Source organism: Hypanus sabinus, chromosome 11 (genome assembly GCF_030144855.1).
Source record: "Hypanus sabinus isolate sHypSab1 chromosome 11, sHypSab1.hap1, whole genome shotgun sequence".
Classification (NCBI taxonomy): domain Eukaryota; kingdom Metazoa; phylum Chordata; class Chondrichthyes; order Myliobatiformes; family Dasyatidae; genus Hypanus; species Hypanus sabinus.
In genome coordinates, this window is record NC_082716.1 from 30,703,085 (window position 1) to 30,716,934 (window position 13,850).

The following is a 13,850-nucleotide window of genomic DNA, read 5'->3' on the forward strand; positions in this document are numbered from 1 at the left end:
GTAAGACCTACGCAAGTTTGCCCTACTGAATTGCAACACCTCCACTTGTCTGCATTAAATTCCAACTGCCATTATCTTTCTTGCCTGGTTTTCTAGCTGATCCAGATCCTGCTGCAAGCCATGATAGTCTTCTTTGTTGTCCATTACACTGCTAAACTTGGTGTCATCTGCAAGCATGCTGATCCAGTTAACCACATTATCATCCAGATTATTAACATAAATAACAATCAACAAAGCACCAATCAATTTTTCTTCCTTTCTCTGGTGCTACTGGTGCTACTGCTCTGCTTCAATATGTTGCCTTCTCGCCCCTAATCTGTCAGTTTCTGAGATTGTTATTCTGATTCCTTTGAGCTGCACTTCATTGTTATAACCATATCTTAAAACATATGTTAGTTTAAAATTTCTAATGATGTGGACTTCACACGCTTTCTCTGCGTTCTGTTGAGTTTCTGTTTGTTTTGGATTTCCAGCACGTACACTTCTTGCTCCAAACCTGTAGAAAGTTTATTTTTAATATACTCTATATTCCACTTTGTATGAAGGATGATGAATTTCCATTGCACTTCTAAGGAGTGGAAGTTCCTTGTATATGCAAATTATCATTTGACCTTACCAGAGTTAGATTCTTGGAGATCCAAGTTGATCTCCTGTGTACATTTTTCACACACCCTAAACATAATTAGATCTACCTTGTCCTTACCCTATTGACATATGCATAATCTTGCCCACCTTTTACCTTACAAGTTTCTTAACTTACAAGCCTCACCAAACCCCCTACTCCATTGATTCTAAACCTATTGTGTTTTTTTTTTGTTAACATCTGTAAAGAGGAAGATGGGATTTGGACCTTTGGACACATGTTCTTTATTAGAATGTAAGGGAGAAGATCTGCCATGTTAAAAGATATGAGAAAAATCAAAGCATGAAAGGAACATTCAAAGTGTTGATGATAGATGGTAAATTTGCTCTCTCTCTCTCTCTTCCTCTCTGCCTCCTCCCCTTCCCTTCCCTCCCCCTTCCCACCCCCACTATACCTCTCATAATCTTGTAAACCTTTTTCAGATCTCCCTCAGCCTCTGACGCTCCAGAGAAAACAGCGCACGTTTATCCAGCCTCTTGTGTTAGCACATGCCCTCTAAACAAGACAGCATCCTGATAAACCTTTTCTACACCCTCTCCAATGCCTCCACATCTTTCCTGTAGTGGGGTGACCAGAATGGTGTGCAGTACTCTAGATGTGGCCTAACCAGAGTTTTATGAAGTTGCACATAACCTTCTGGCTTTTGAACTCTGCCTCAACAAATAAAAGCAAGTGTTCCATAAAGCTTCTTAACCATCTTATTGACCTGTGTAGCCCCTTTCAAGGAACTATGAATTTGTATCCCATGATCTCTCTGCTCAGCAACACTGTTGAGGATCGTGCCCTTAACAGTGTGTTGTTTCCTTTCATTTCCCCTCCTGAGGTGCAGCAGCTCATGGTTGAGCTCCATCTGCCATTTCTCAACCCAGATCTGCAAATGATCTATATCATGCTGCATTCTTTGCCAGTCTTCTACACTATCCCCAACTCCACCAGTCTTGATATCTGTAAATTTACTAACCCATCCATCTACGTCTTCCAGGTCATTTGTATATATCACAAACAGCAGACGCCCCAGCAAAGATCCCTGCGGAACTCTACTAATTATCCACCTCCAGATTGAATAAGTTCCTTTAACCGCTATCGTCTGTCTTCTATACACAAGCCAGTTCTGAATTCAAACAGACAACTCACTTCAGATCCTGGGCATCTTAATTTTCTGGATTAACCTCCTGTGAGGGACCTTTGTCAAACACTTTATTAAAATCTATGTGGAGAACATCCACTGCCCTACCCTCATCAATCTCTTTCCTCATCTTGTCAAAAAAAAAACAATCAAGTTGGTAAGATATGACCTACCACACACAAAGCCATGGGTTTTTAAATGCTCATATACCTATCTCTAAGTATTTCTCCAGCAACTTCCCTACAACTGATGTGAGACTTACTGGTCCATAGTTCCCAGGATTTTCCCTTGTTCCTTTCTTAAGTAGAGGTACAACACTCACTAGTCCTCTGGGGCATCACCTATGGCTGGAGAGGACACAAAGATACTGGTCAAGGACCCAACAATCTCTTGCCTCCTTCAATAAACCAAAGCAAATCATATTAGGCCCTAGGGATCCACCTTAATACTTCTTAGGAAGCCCAACAATGGCTCACCACCACTTTAGAAAACACAATAACAGAAAGGTGACAAATATTATTGCCAGTAGCAACCACAATTCAAAAATGAATTTTAAAAATACATTCTACAAACATATTAGTCATTAGATTAATTCATATGTAAAATTAAGACAAATATGTGATAGGAAAGGGAAAGCACTGGGGCAATTAATATAAAGTTGTGAGAAAGTGGGTAATGATGCATGCAGATATGGTAATATACAGTATATGGTTGTGCTGTTAGAAAAGAGAAATACAAAGAGCCCTGGTAACACAGTCTTGCCCTCTTTTCAAAGGAGCCCCAGTGGATGTGACTGACTGTTTTCTAAAATTCTCTACCCACATCTATACCAGTTCTTAGCGAACTTTCCCCACATCACAGGTACCAGCAGCTGTGAAACACATAGAGGATATAGTTATCACGAGGAAATCTGCAGATGCTGGAAATTCAAACAACATATAGTTATGATCAGAATTTAATAATAAAGCAGGAAACCAAAAGCACCCTTTAACATTATTATCTAATTTGCATTTTATTATATATGGCTAGGTGCAGTTATATCTATGTGCACACTTTGAAGTGGCAGCACATAGAAGAGATACCATTAAACAGCTCCTTCAACTGGACAGTCAGGTTATACTGATATACTGGTAGAAATGAGAAAGAAAATCTGATCCCAATTAGTTTAAAAGGTGACAGAAAAGGCCATAAAATATCAGACAGCACTTAGTCCAAGAGATATTATTCACAAAATGTGTTGCAACCAGTTCAGAGAATGTGTACTTGACTAATACTTGGTATAGACAGATTGTTTTATGAGAATAGCGCTAATCTTGTAACAGTTGGAGTTTAAAAGGGTGGCAACTTGATTGAAATGTATGAAACTTTGAGTGGTTTTGAATGATTTCTCTTGTGGAAGAACCTGGAGCATGGTCACTGTTTCAAAAGAAATGGTTATAAGGAGAGTGATGTGAATTTTTTTTTCTGCTAATGGGAATGTGACTTTGGAACTTTCTTCCTCATAGGTGATGGAAGCAGTCTTTGAAGAAAGTGAAGGCCAAGGTGGAAAAATTCTTGATGGGGGAAAAAGGACAAAAGGTTTCTGGGGCAGGCAAATATGTAGATTTCAGGTTACAAACAGCTTGGCCATGATTGTATCAAATTATAGGGCATGCATAAGGGACTTGGTGCCCATCCCTCCCTTTATATCATATGTTCATGAAAGCAATGTGAAATTATGATAATTTCTACAAAATACTTCTGTTTGCCATTTTAGGCATCTATTTCAGAAAGTCAAAGTCAAGTTTATTGTCAAAAGTACAAGCTGTAGATGTCAGAGGTCTTTTTTTACAGTGTATTTGTCATATGATCACTCAAGTCAAGAATGATGTCAAAGTCAAAGTACAATTTATTATCAGAATACATACTTTTTACCACATACAACCCAGAGATTCATGTAGCTGTGGGCATTGAAAGATCAAGTAGAGTGCAAAAGACTAAAAACTGTGCAAATGCAAATATAAATAAATAGCAATAAATAATCAGAACATGAGATAACAAGATAAATAATCCTTACAGTGAGATTAGTTGTGGGAACATCTCAATAGATGAGCAAGTGAGTGTTTTTTTAAAATTCCTTTTTATGGTGGGGTAGTAACTGTTCTTGAATCTAGTGGTGCGAGTCCTGAGTCTCTTGTACCTTCTACCTGATGGCAGCAGCAAGAAAACAGCATGGCCTGGGTGGTGAGGATCTTTGATGGATACTGCTTTCATGTAGATGTGCAAAATGGTTGGGAGGACTTTACCTATGATGTACTGGGCCAAATCTACTACCTTTAGCTGGATTTGCCATTCAAAGGCATTGGTACAGCTAGTCACTACACTCTCCACTACACAGCTGTAGAAATTTGCCAAGGTTTTTGATGTCAAGTCAAATCTCTGCAGACAACTGAAGAAGTAGAGGTGCTATTGTGCTTTCATTGCAATTATGCTTACATACTGGGTCCAGGATGGGTCTTCAGAAATAGTAACACCTAAGAATTTGAAGTTGCTGATACCCTCTACCTCTGATCCTCCAATCGGGACTGGCTCATGGGCCTCTGGTTTCCCTCTCCTGAAGTCTACAAGCAGTTCCTTGGTCTGACATGATGGATCCAGTACAGATTCTCTGAAATGATAACACAGAGGAACTTAAAGAAGTTGACCCCTCTGCCTCTCATCCCCCGAAGTGATCTGGCTCATGGGCCTCTGGTTTCCTCCTCCAGAGTCAATAATTATTTCTCTGGTCTTGGTGACATTGAGTGAGAGATTGTTGTTATGACACCATTCAGCTGAATTTTCAATCAGCAAATTTGAATATGGTGTAGTGGCTGTGCTTAGCCACACAGTCACAGGTGTAAAGCGAGTAGATCAGGAGGCTAAGCACAGCTCTGTGGTGCTCCTGTGCTGATGGAGATTGTAGAGGAAATGCTTTTGCCAATCCAAACTGACTGAGGTCTACAAGTGAGGAAATCCAGGATCCAATTGAGGTCTTGGAGCTTATTGATTAGTTTTGAGGGGATGATGTTATTAAATGCTGAGCTGTAATTGATAAAGAGCATTCTAATGTATGTACCTTTGCTGTCCAGATATTCCAGGGTTGTGTGAAGAGACAATAAGATGGCACCTGCTGCAGACCTGTGTCGTTCTACGTGACTCTCCACTGGTGGGTCTTCTGCTGGCTGCAGAGGTTAATCCGGGCATGTCCTCTCTTCCACATGCTGATCGCCACAGGACGTAATTTGGGATGCTAGGGTGGATTCCCTCAATAGAGTATGCCTGTACATCACTGTTTAATGTGCATGGGCAGCAATCACATGGTCCTTGATAGATTAAGTTTAGGGTCCAATGGCATGGAACCCTTCACTGCTGCAGCCTTCCTCCACCTTCAATGCTGTTGTTTTGTGTCATCATCTTCCACCAGCTCCACCACTGAGCTTTTGGTTGAATTGCCCTTTGACTGGAACATTCCCCTTGACCTTACTGCCATGAATGACCCTACCAGGAGCTTAGCGATCGCTCTGAGGACCTCAGGAACTCACAAGCCTCCCCACCACGACAAGGTGATTATCCTTAGGGAGAGTAGAGAGCAGTAGGTGCCTAAAACCCACTGTAGAGGATTGTGGTCAAGGATGATATAATAAGGACATATAAAAGAAACTCTTGGGTAGGCACGTGTTTCTAAGAAAAATGGAGGTTAATAGTCTGTTGGAGGAAAAGGATAGATTGATCATGGAGTAGGTTTATATATAGGTTGAGATAACATTGAGAACCAAAGGGCCCATATGGTGCTTTACGATGTATTCTATATACATTATGCCCAGCAGCATCAGAGAAATACAGCATCATATAAGCACCATTAACAAGAAAAACATAAATATAAATTATATTCTATTTTATTAGAATGAACAAAACAAAAAAACTTTCAGTACAAAATGATCAAGGTGGTTTTAGTGCTGCTAAATTTCATTGATTAGGGTCGAGCCATTTGGTTCAAAAACCAAGTGGTTGAAGGGATGTTGGCTGTTCTTGAACTTGGAGGTGTGAGACTATAGACTTCTGTACCACTTGCTCTCTGGTAGCTGGGAGAAGATGGTTTGGCCTGAAGAGTGAGGATCTTTGACGATGGGTGGTGCCTTCTTGAGGTGGTGATGGGGGTGGGGTGTATGTTCCTGTGATGTATCGAGCGGAGTCCTTTACTCTCCAGAGGACAGGTCATTCTGATGTTATCACTCAGAAATTTAAAGCTACTGACTCACTCACTCCACCAATTCAGTTTGGTGCAAGTCAGCCCTGCTTTCCCTTTACTGAAATCAACAATTAGCTCTTTAGTTTTGTTGAAATTGAATAAGAGTTGTTGTAGTACCATTCAATCAGGTGTCCTATATCACTACACCAGTCATTCATCCAACAACAGTAGGCGTTGTTGGCAAACTTGAGGATGGCATTGGATCTGTGCTTAGCCACATAGTCATACATAATGGGTAGAATAGCAGTCTAAACTTGCAGCCTTGACGTGCATCAGTGTTGATGCACTGATCAAGGAGGAGATGTTGTTACCAGTCCTCACTAATGGAGGTCTGCCAATGAGGAAGTCAAGCATCTATATGCAAAGGAGGATACAGGAGTCTGGGTTTTGAAGCTTGACGCGTATGGATGGGATGATTGTGTTGAACATGGTGCTGTAGTTGACGAACAGCACCCTGATATACAAGTCCCTGTTGTCCAGATGGTCCAGAGCAGATTGAGGAGCCAGAGAAACCTCATCAGCTGTTGAATGTTGTGGTGGTAGGAGAACTGGAGTGGGTCTAGTCATCTCTGAGACAGGAGTTGTTTTGTGTCATAACCAACCTCTTGAAGCACTTTATTACAGTTGTAAGTGCTACTGGGTGGTAGTCATTTGAAGTAGGTCACCATGCTCTTCTTTGACACTGATACAATAAGCACCTTTTTGGAGCAAGTGGGAACCTTAGATCACAGAAGTGAAAGGTTGAATATGATCACAATTACTCCAGCCCATTAATCCATACGGATCTTAGGTACTTGTTCAGTATACCAGATGTTTTTCATGGGTTCACCCTCTTGAAGATGCCCGGATGTTGGACTCGGAGACTGAAATCACACTGTCATCTGGAGATGTGGGGGCTTGAGTGGATGTGACATAGAGACATTATCTGACCAATGGAAAGAAATACCAATATTTATGTCAGCATGAAGAGCAGCTCACCAGTTTGATTCCATATTCCTTGGAATTTAACAGAATGTCAAACAAATAAAATCCCAAGGAGGCTTGGCAGGGTAAATATTGAAATGGGTTGGGGAGACAGCTGCAAAAATATGGAGGCAGAAATTAAATTCTGTGTAACTTATGCATGGTAGAGCCACTCTGCAATTCTCTAATGCTGAGGACGATGTAGATCAGATCATTGATGGAGAAGGATAAATGTTGAAAGAATGAGTGAAGGTTTATGGGGAACTGGCAGAGAGAAGAGTTGTGCTGTGGAAGAACTAAATATCATATAAATAGCAAGGCAGGCTGACAAGTAGCCTACTCATGCTGCCATTTTCTTTTTCATGGCTTAAAGCCATCCTCTATTGTTTTACAGTCATTGAAATACTGTAGTTGTCTTTATAATGCAGGGAGTGTGGTGACCAAAGTTTGCACAACAAACTCCAAATTCCCACAAACAGAAATGTGTTAGTAACCAAATAATTGATTTTTGCAATGTTAATTTAAGGAAAAATATTGGCTGAACAGTGAGAATACAGTATAGCTCTTCCTCCTCCCCATACACTCAGCTCTCCATGAAAATTATTCTGTGAGATCTTTTACACTTCCCACTCCAGTGAGGGCAAAGAGGGCTTTGTTTTACCACTTTCAAAAAACCATTTATCTATCTATCTATCTATTTATTTATTTATTTATCAAATTTTAGAAAATTACAAAGAATAAATGTGATGATAAATAGTGAGAAAAATAATATTAACCCTCCCCTCCCCCCCCTTAACCTTTATCTAAAGAAAGAAAAAGATTGCCTGGATATTGGAGGATCCCCACATGCTCCATGGAGTTCAAAATAATTTTAATATTTATTTTTACTTTCCCCAGTTACTTTATAATTTTATCTTCAAAGGACCTATGTATTTAATCCTATCTTTTGTAGGTATGGGAGCCAAATTTTCAAAAATATATCATATTCATTTCTTAGATTGTATGTAATTTTTCAAGTGGAATACAACTATGTATTTCATTATTCAAACGATCCATAGTTAAATATAAATCAGATTTCCAAGTAACTGTGATAACTTTTTTGGCTACTGCCAATGCAATTTTTATACATTTTTTCTGATACTTAGGTTTTGTTTTACCACTTGACCTGAAATACGCCTCTAAGAGGTAAGTTAGTTTGAACTATGTCTAAAAAGGGAAAAATGCTCTAAGCTCTTTTCCTGTCACAACAAAGGAAGTGATGGGGAAATCCAAAGGAGATTTTCAAAGCATTATTTCTGAGGAAGTTACCAGGGAAAATTTTAAAAGATTTTTTTTCATATCGAAATGTTACAATAACATGAAGTGTTTTTCAGCAGAGCATATGAGCCCAAACTCAGAAAGGATGTATTGTCATTGGAGTGTCCAGGGGAGGTTTACAAGGATGATTCCAGGAATGAATGGTTAACATATGAGGAGTATTTAGCAACTGTGGCCATGTACTCACTGGAATTTAGAAAAATGCATGGGGATCTCATCTACTGAATGTTGAAAGGACTAGATAAGGTGGATGTGGAGACGATGATTCCCCTCATAGGGGTATCCAGAACTAGAGGACAGAGCCTCAAGATTCAGGGGAGACCTTTTAGAACAGAAGTAAGGAGGAATGTTATTAGCCAAAGAGTGGTGAATCTGGGGAATGCTCTGCCACAGACTGCAGTGGAGGCCAAGTCCATTGGGTATATTTAAAGCAGAAATTGATAGATTCCTGACAGGTTGGGGCATAGACATAGTAAGAGGGCAGGTGGTAGCAACAAGAAGAGAACATGTCATGGTGATAGATGTTGTCTTTTTGACCGTTTGAATGTTTCCTGGAAGCTGGGGAGGTCAGTGCTCGTGATAGAGCAGACTGAGTTTCTAACTTTATGCAACTTTTTCCGATTCTGTGCAGTAGTCCCTTCATACCAGGTGGTATAGTACTTCTGTAGAAATTTGCGAGTGTGCTTGGTGACATACTAATTCTCCTCAAACTCCTAATGAAATACATGGGCTGTCATACCTTCTTTGTAAATGCATCAATATGTTGGGTCCAGGATAGATCCCCCTGAAATGTTGACACCTAGGAACTTGAAACTGCTCACCTTTTCTACTTCTGATCCCTCGATGAGGAATAGAGTGTATTTTCATGATTTTTCCCTTCTTGAAGGCTACAGTCAATTCTTACTGATATTGAGTGTAACTCCATTCAACCAGATGATTCTCTATATACCATCCCTGTAAGTTCTCTTGTCACCATCTCAAATTCTGCCAACAATAGTTTGTGTCATCGGCAAATTTATAGATGGCACTTGAGCTGTGTCTAGCCGCACATTCATGGGTGTAGAGAGTGTGGAGAAGTGGGCTAAGTATGCATCCTTGATGTGCACCAACGTTAATTGTCAACGAGGAGGAGATGCTTTTTCAGCTAAGAACAAACTGTGGTTTCCCAGTGAGGAAGTCAAGGACCCAGGTTTTGGAGCTTTTTGATTAAAACTGAGAGTATGATTGTGTTGAGTCAAGGATGTGGTCAATAAACATTATTCTAGCATGTGTATTATTGTTGTCTAGGTTATTCAAAGCCGAGTGGAGAGCCATTGAGATTGTATCTGCTGATGGCCGATTAAAGTGAAAGGCAAATTGCAGAGGGTCCAGGTCCTTACTTAGACATCTAGCCATCTCTTAATGCACCTCATCACAGTAGAAGTGCTTGCCAGTGGATGATGGTCATTGAGACTGCTTGCTCTTCTTGGGCACCCTTTCTAAGCAGGTGGGATTCTCCAAGCAGCTGGGATTCTCCAAATGCAGCTATGAGAGATCGAAGCCTCAATAACTCCTTGTGCAACTGGCTCCTCAATTTCTTCACTTGCAGACCCAGTCAGTTCAGATTGGCCAGAACATCTTCTCCATGATCTCCATCAGCACAGGTGTGCCACAAGGCTGTGTGTTCAGCCCCCTGACTCTACTTGCTTTACATCCATGACTGTGTGGCTGAGCAATGTCATATTGTCATATGTCTTGAATATGTTGTTGAATATTGTTGTTGAATTGAACATGTTGTTGAATATGACCCAATGTCATATTCAAGTTTGCTAGTGATACCACTGTCATTGGCTGAATCAAAGGTGGCAATGAATCAGCACATCAGGCTGAATACTGCCATTAGAACAACTTCTTCCTCAATGTCAGCAAAATCAAAGAGCTGATGATTGACTTCAGGAGGTGGAAACCAGAGGTCGATGAGCCAGTCTTCATTGGAATTTCAGAGGTGGAGAGGGTCAGCAGCTTTAAATTCTTTCTTTTTGTATTTGCACAATTAGTTGTCTTTTGCACACTGGTTGAATGCCCAAGTTGGTGTGGTCTTTCATTGATTCTATTATGGTTATTATCTGATCCTGGGCCCATCATGTAAGTGCAATAAAAAAAAAGCACAGCAGTGCCTCTACTTCCCTGGGATTTTGTGAAGATTCAACATGACATTGAAAACTTTGAGAAACTTCTGCAGATGTGTATTGGAGGGTATTTAAATGGATGCATCTCAGCCTTTATGGAAACACCAATGCCCTTGAACAGAAAATCCTGCAAAAAAATAGAGAATAAAGCCCAGTCCTTCACCGGTAAAGCCCTTCCCACCACTGAGCACATTTACGTGAAGCATTGTTGCAGGTAAGCGTCATTCACCATCAGGGTCCTCCACCATCCAGGTAATGCTCTCTTCTTGATGCGGCCATCAGGAAGAAGGTACAGGAGCCTCAGGACTCACACCAACGGGTTCAGGAATAGTTATTACCCCTTAACTGTCAGGTTCTTGAAGCAAAAGAGATAATTTCACTCAACTTCACTTGTCTCATCATTGACATGTTCCCAGAACCTGTGGACTCACTTTCAAAGACCCTTCATCTCATGTTCTCAATATTTATTGTGTATTTATTTATTATTATTATTTCTTTCTTTTTGTATTTGCACAGTTTGTTGTCTTTTGTACACTGGTTGAATGCCAAGTTGGTGCAGTCTTTCACTGATTCTATTATGGTTATTATTCTATTCAGTATGCCCACAAGAAAATGAATCTCAGGATTGTATATGATGATATACAGTACTAAGATAATACATTTACTTTGAACTGTCACGGTGTCTTTGAACACTCCAGCCAGTTGCCTTCAGAGCCCTCTCAGGTACACCTTGAGAGGCTGATGTCTTGTGAACATTCACCCTCTTGAAACATGCTCTGAGGTCGGCCTCCGGATGCTGCAGGGATTCGCATAGTCACCAGAGAGAGACACGCCACCGCCATTCATGATTTTAAGCTTTGCAATGGCCTACAATCCATGCCAGAGCTGACGTCTCTAACCTCAATCGGAATTGTTTTAAGCTGTTAAGATACTTGAAGAACTACCAAGCTCCTGCTCTGAATATTGTTATTTTGTCTCATTTTAAAAAAATCTTGTTCTAGTGGAGGGATAAGTGGCATTTTAGCAGGAAGAGAGAATTGAGTGGAGAAAGGAAGATTCGCCACGAAAACGTGTGGATTGCGGCAAGAAAATAACTACAGTGAACTGGAAATTTTATGAATTGCCATTTGTATTCTGCACGATCTATTGTGGGAGCAGACGAGGAGGACAGCAGCACTGGTGAAGTTGGCTGTTGACAGCAGCAGAGAGAGCGCTTTCTCTTTCCTCGCCTTGGCTGGCTTAGGCGCTCTAGTGTTCTTTGTGTCTGCACTGTGATGCTTTGACTGCAGAAGAGGCTGGTGAGGGCGGGCTGTTCATGCATGATTAAGAGAAGCTTCGTAACTTGGCTACTGGCTGATTTTTTTTTAAGGATCGGAACTCGCAGCAGAGGAAAACGACGACTTATTTGCTGGGACAGAAAGACTTGGAAGGAGCTGGCAGCAGGAGCACTAGTGCGCATGCGCTCCCCCACAACCGGAGATAATATGAGGGAGCAGCACGGAGATGGTTTCGGCGCCGCTTTACCTAGAATTTGTCCGCAGTGTCTTTGAAGAGCTTCACACTGGGGTTATGAAGTATCAGGCAGATGTGAGTATTTCAAATACTTTGTCCTTTTGTCCTTGTTTTGCGCACACGGGTGAAAAGAGAACCATTGATCTAAGGAGCTCGGATCACATTAGGGCTGATTAATGGAGTTGTGCTAAATCTTGAGCTAGTCGCATAACCCAGATATAAGGAACGGGGGACTGATGACATTCCTTTTATCTTTTTCTCTGAAAATCGGAGTCCTGAGAAAATACATTTGCGCACAAGCCGACTGTCTACCGTCATAACTATACCGAAAAAGTTGCTGTGAACTTGCGCGCTGGTTGAGAACTGTTGTCTGTAGACGGTCAGTATTTGGAATGTATGGGTCCTGGTTTTAAGTGCGGCAGAGATTAAACTGTGAAACTTAACTGGAAGTAAGTGAAGTACTTAAAGGGTTAACGTGTAATTTCAATAGAGACGGGTGCAGTGCTAATTTATTAGGTGTCGCAGTTGACAAAATGCTTGCCATTTCCTACATCCTCATATAGATATATAAAAAAGTGGGCGTGACCCCCAATTTGCATATCTGCTCATTTCATGTACTGGGCGGGCGACATCCTTGTCCCATTCATGTAATAGGCAGATAAATGTCAAGCTTCTTATACTATCATGCAGTAATTACCTACTTACCAAATGCTACCAGTAAGAAGGTTCACAATAATTTCCCCAAAAGGGTCAGGCGTAATATGTAAATATGAAGTATACCGCAGATGCTCCGTCCTCACCCCATTCTCCCGTCACCACAACAGGGACCGAGTTCCCCTTGTCCTCACCTACCACCCAAACAGCCTCCGGATCCAGCACATTATCCACCGCAACTTCTGCCACCTTCAACAGGACCCCGCCACTAAGGACATCATTCCCTCTCTACCCCTCTCTGCTTTCCGCAGGGATTGTCCCCTCCATAACTGCCTGGTCCACACGTCCCTCCCCACAGATCTCCCACCTGACACTTATCCCTGCAAGCGTAAGTACTACACCTGTCCCTACACCTCTTCTCTCACCACCATTCAGGGCCCCAAACAGTCCTTCCAGGTGAGGCAACACTTCACTTGTGAGTCTGTTGGGGTCGTCTATTGCATCCGGTGCTTCTGGTGCGGCCTCCTCTACATCGGCGAGACCCGACGCAGAATTGGGATCGAGCACCTGCACAACAGACAGGATCTCCTGGTTGCCACTCACTTCAACTCTCCTTCACATTCCCATTTGGATATGTCCATACATGGCCTCCTCTACTGCATCTCATATACCGTCTGGGTAGTCTCCAGCCCCTTGGTATGAACATCGAATTCTCCAACTTCCGGTAATTCCCTCCTTCTCCCTTCCCCCATCCAGTCTCACTCTGTCTCCTCTTCTAGCTGCCTATCACCTCTCTCATGATTCTGCCTTCTTCTACTACCCATAGTGCTTTCCGCTTAGATTCCTTCTTCACTTCTCCTGACTATCCCCTCCCTGCTTCCCCTCCCTCACCCCTTAACCTTTCCTCTGATTGGTTTTCCACCCTTCCCCCACCTTCTTTATAGGGCCCCTGCCCCCCCATTCTTTAGTCCTGATGAACGGTCTTGACCTGAAACGTTGACTGCTCCTTTCAGCGGATGCTGCCCGACCTGCTGAGTTCATCCAGCTTGTTTGTACATCTTGATCAGGCATAATATGTGTTCAGGGTTCTGAAGCAACACTTGTCTTGGTGTCATCTGCTGATCTGCGGTACCGCAGCCATGATGTGACATATGGCTCAGGATTCCACTGAACTAGAGGAGGTCCGTGTGGTTTAACAAA

General features: G+C 41.8%; 1 protein-coding gene across 1 annotated transcript in view; it reads left to right on the top strand.

Moving 5' to 3' along the window:
• The first annotated feature begins 11,867 nt into the window (after nt 1-11,867).
• LOC132401809 (CMP-N-acetylneuraminate-beta-1,4-galactoside alpha-2,3-sialyltransferase-like) overlaps nt 11,868-13,850 on the top strand; it is a 579,106-nt gene continuing 577,123 nt past the window's right edge. Inside the window, exon 1 of the mRNA XM_059984032.1 lies at nt 11,868-12,071. The gene's annotated coding sequence lies outside the window, so the exon portion shown is untranslated. The remainder of the gene's footprint in view (nt 12,072-13,850) is intronic.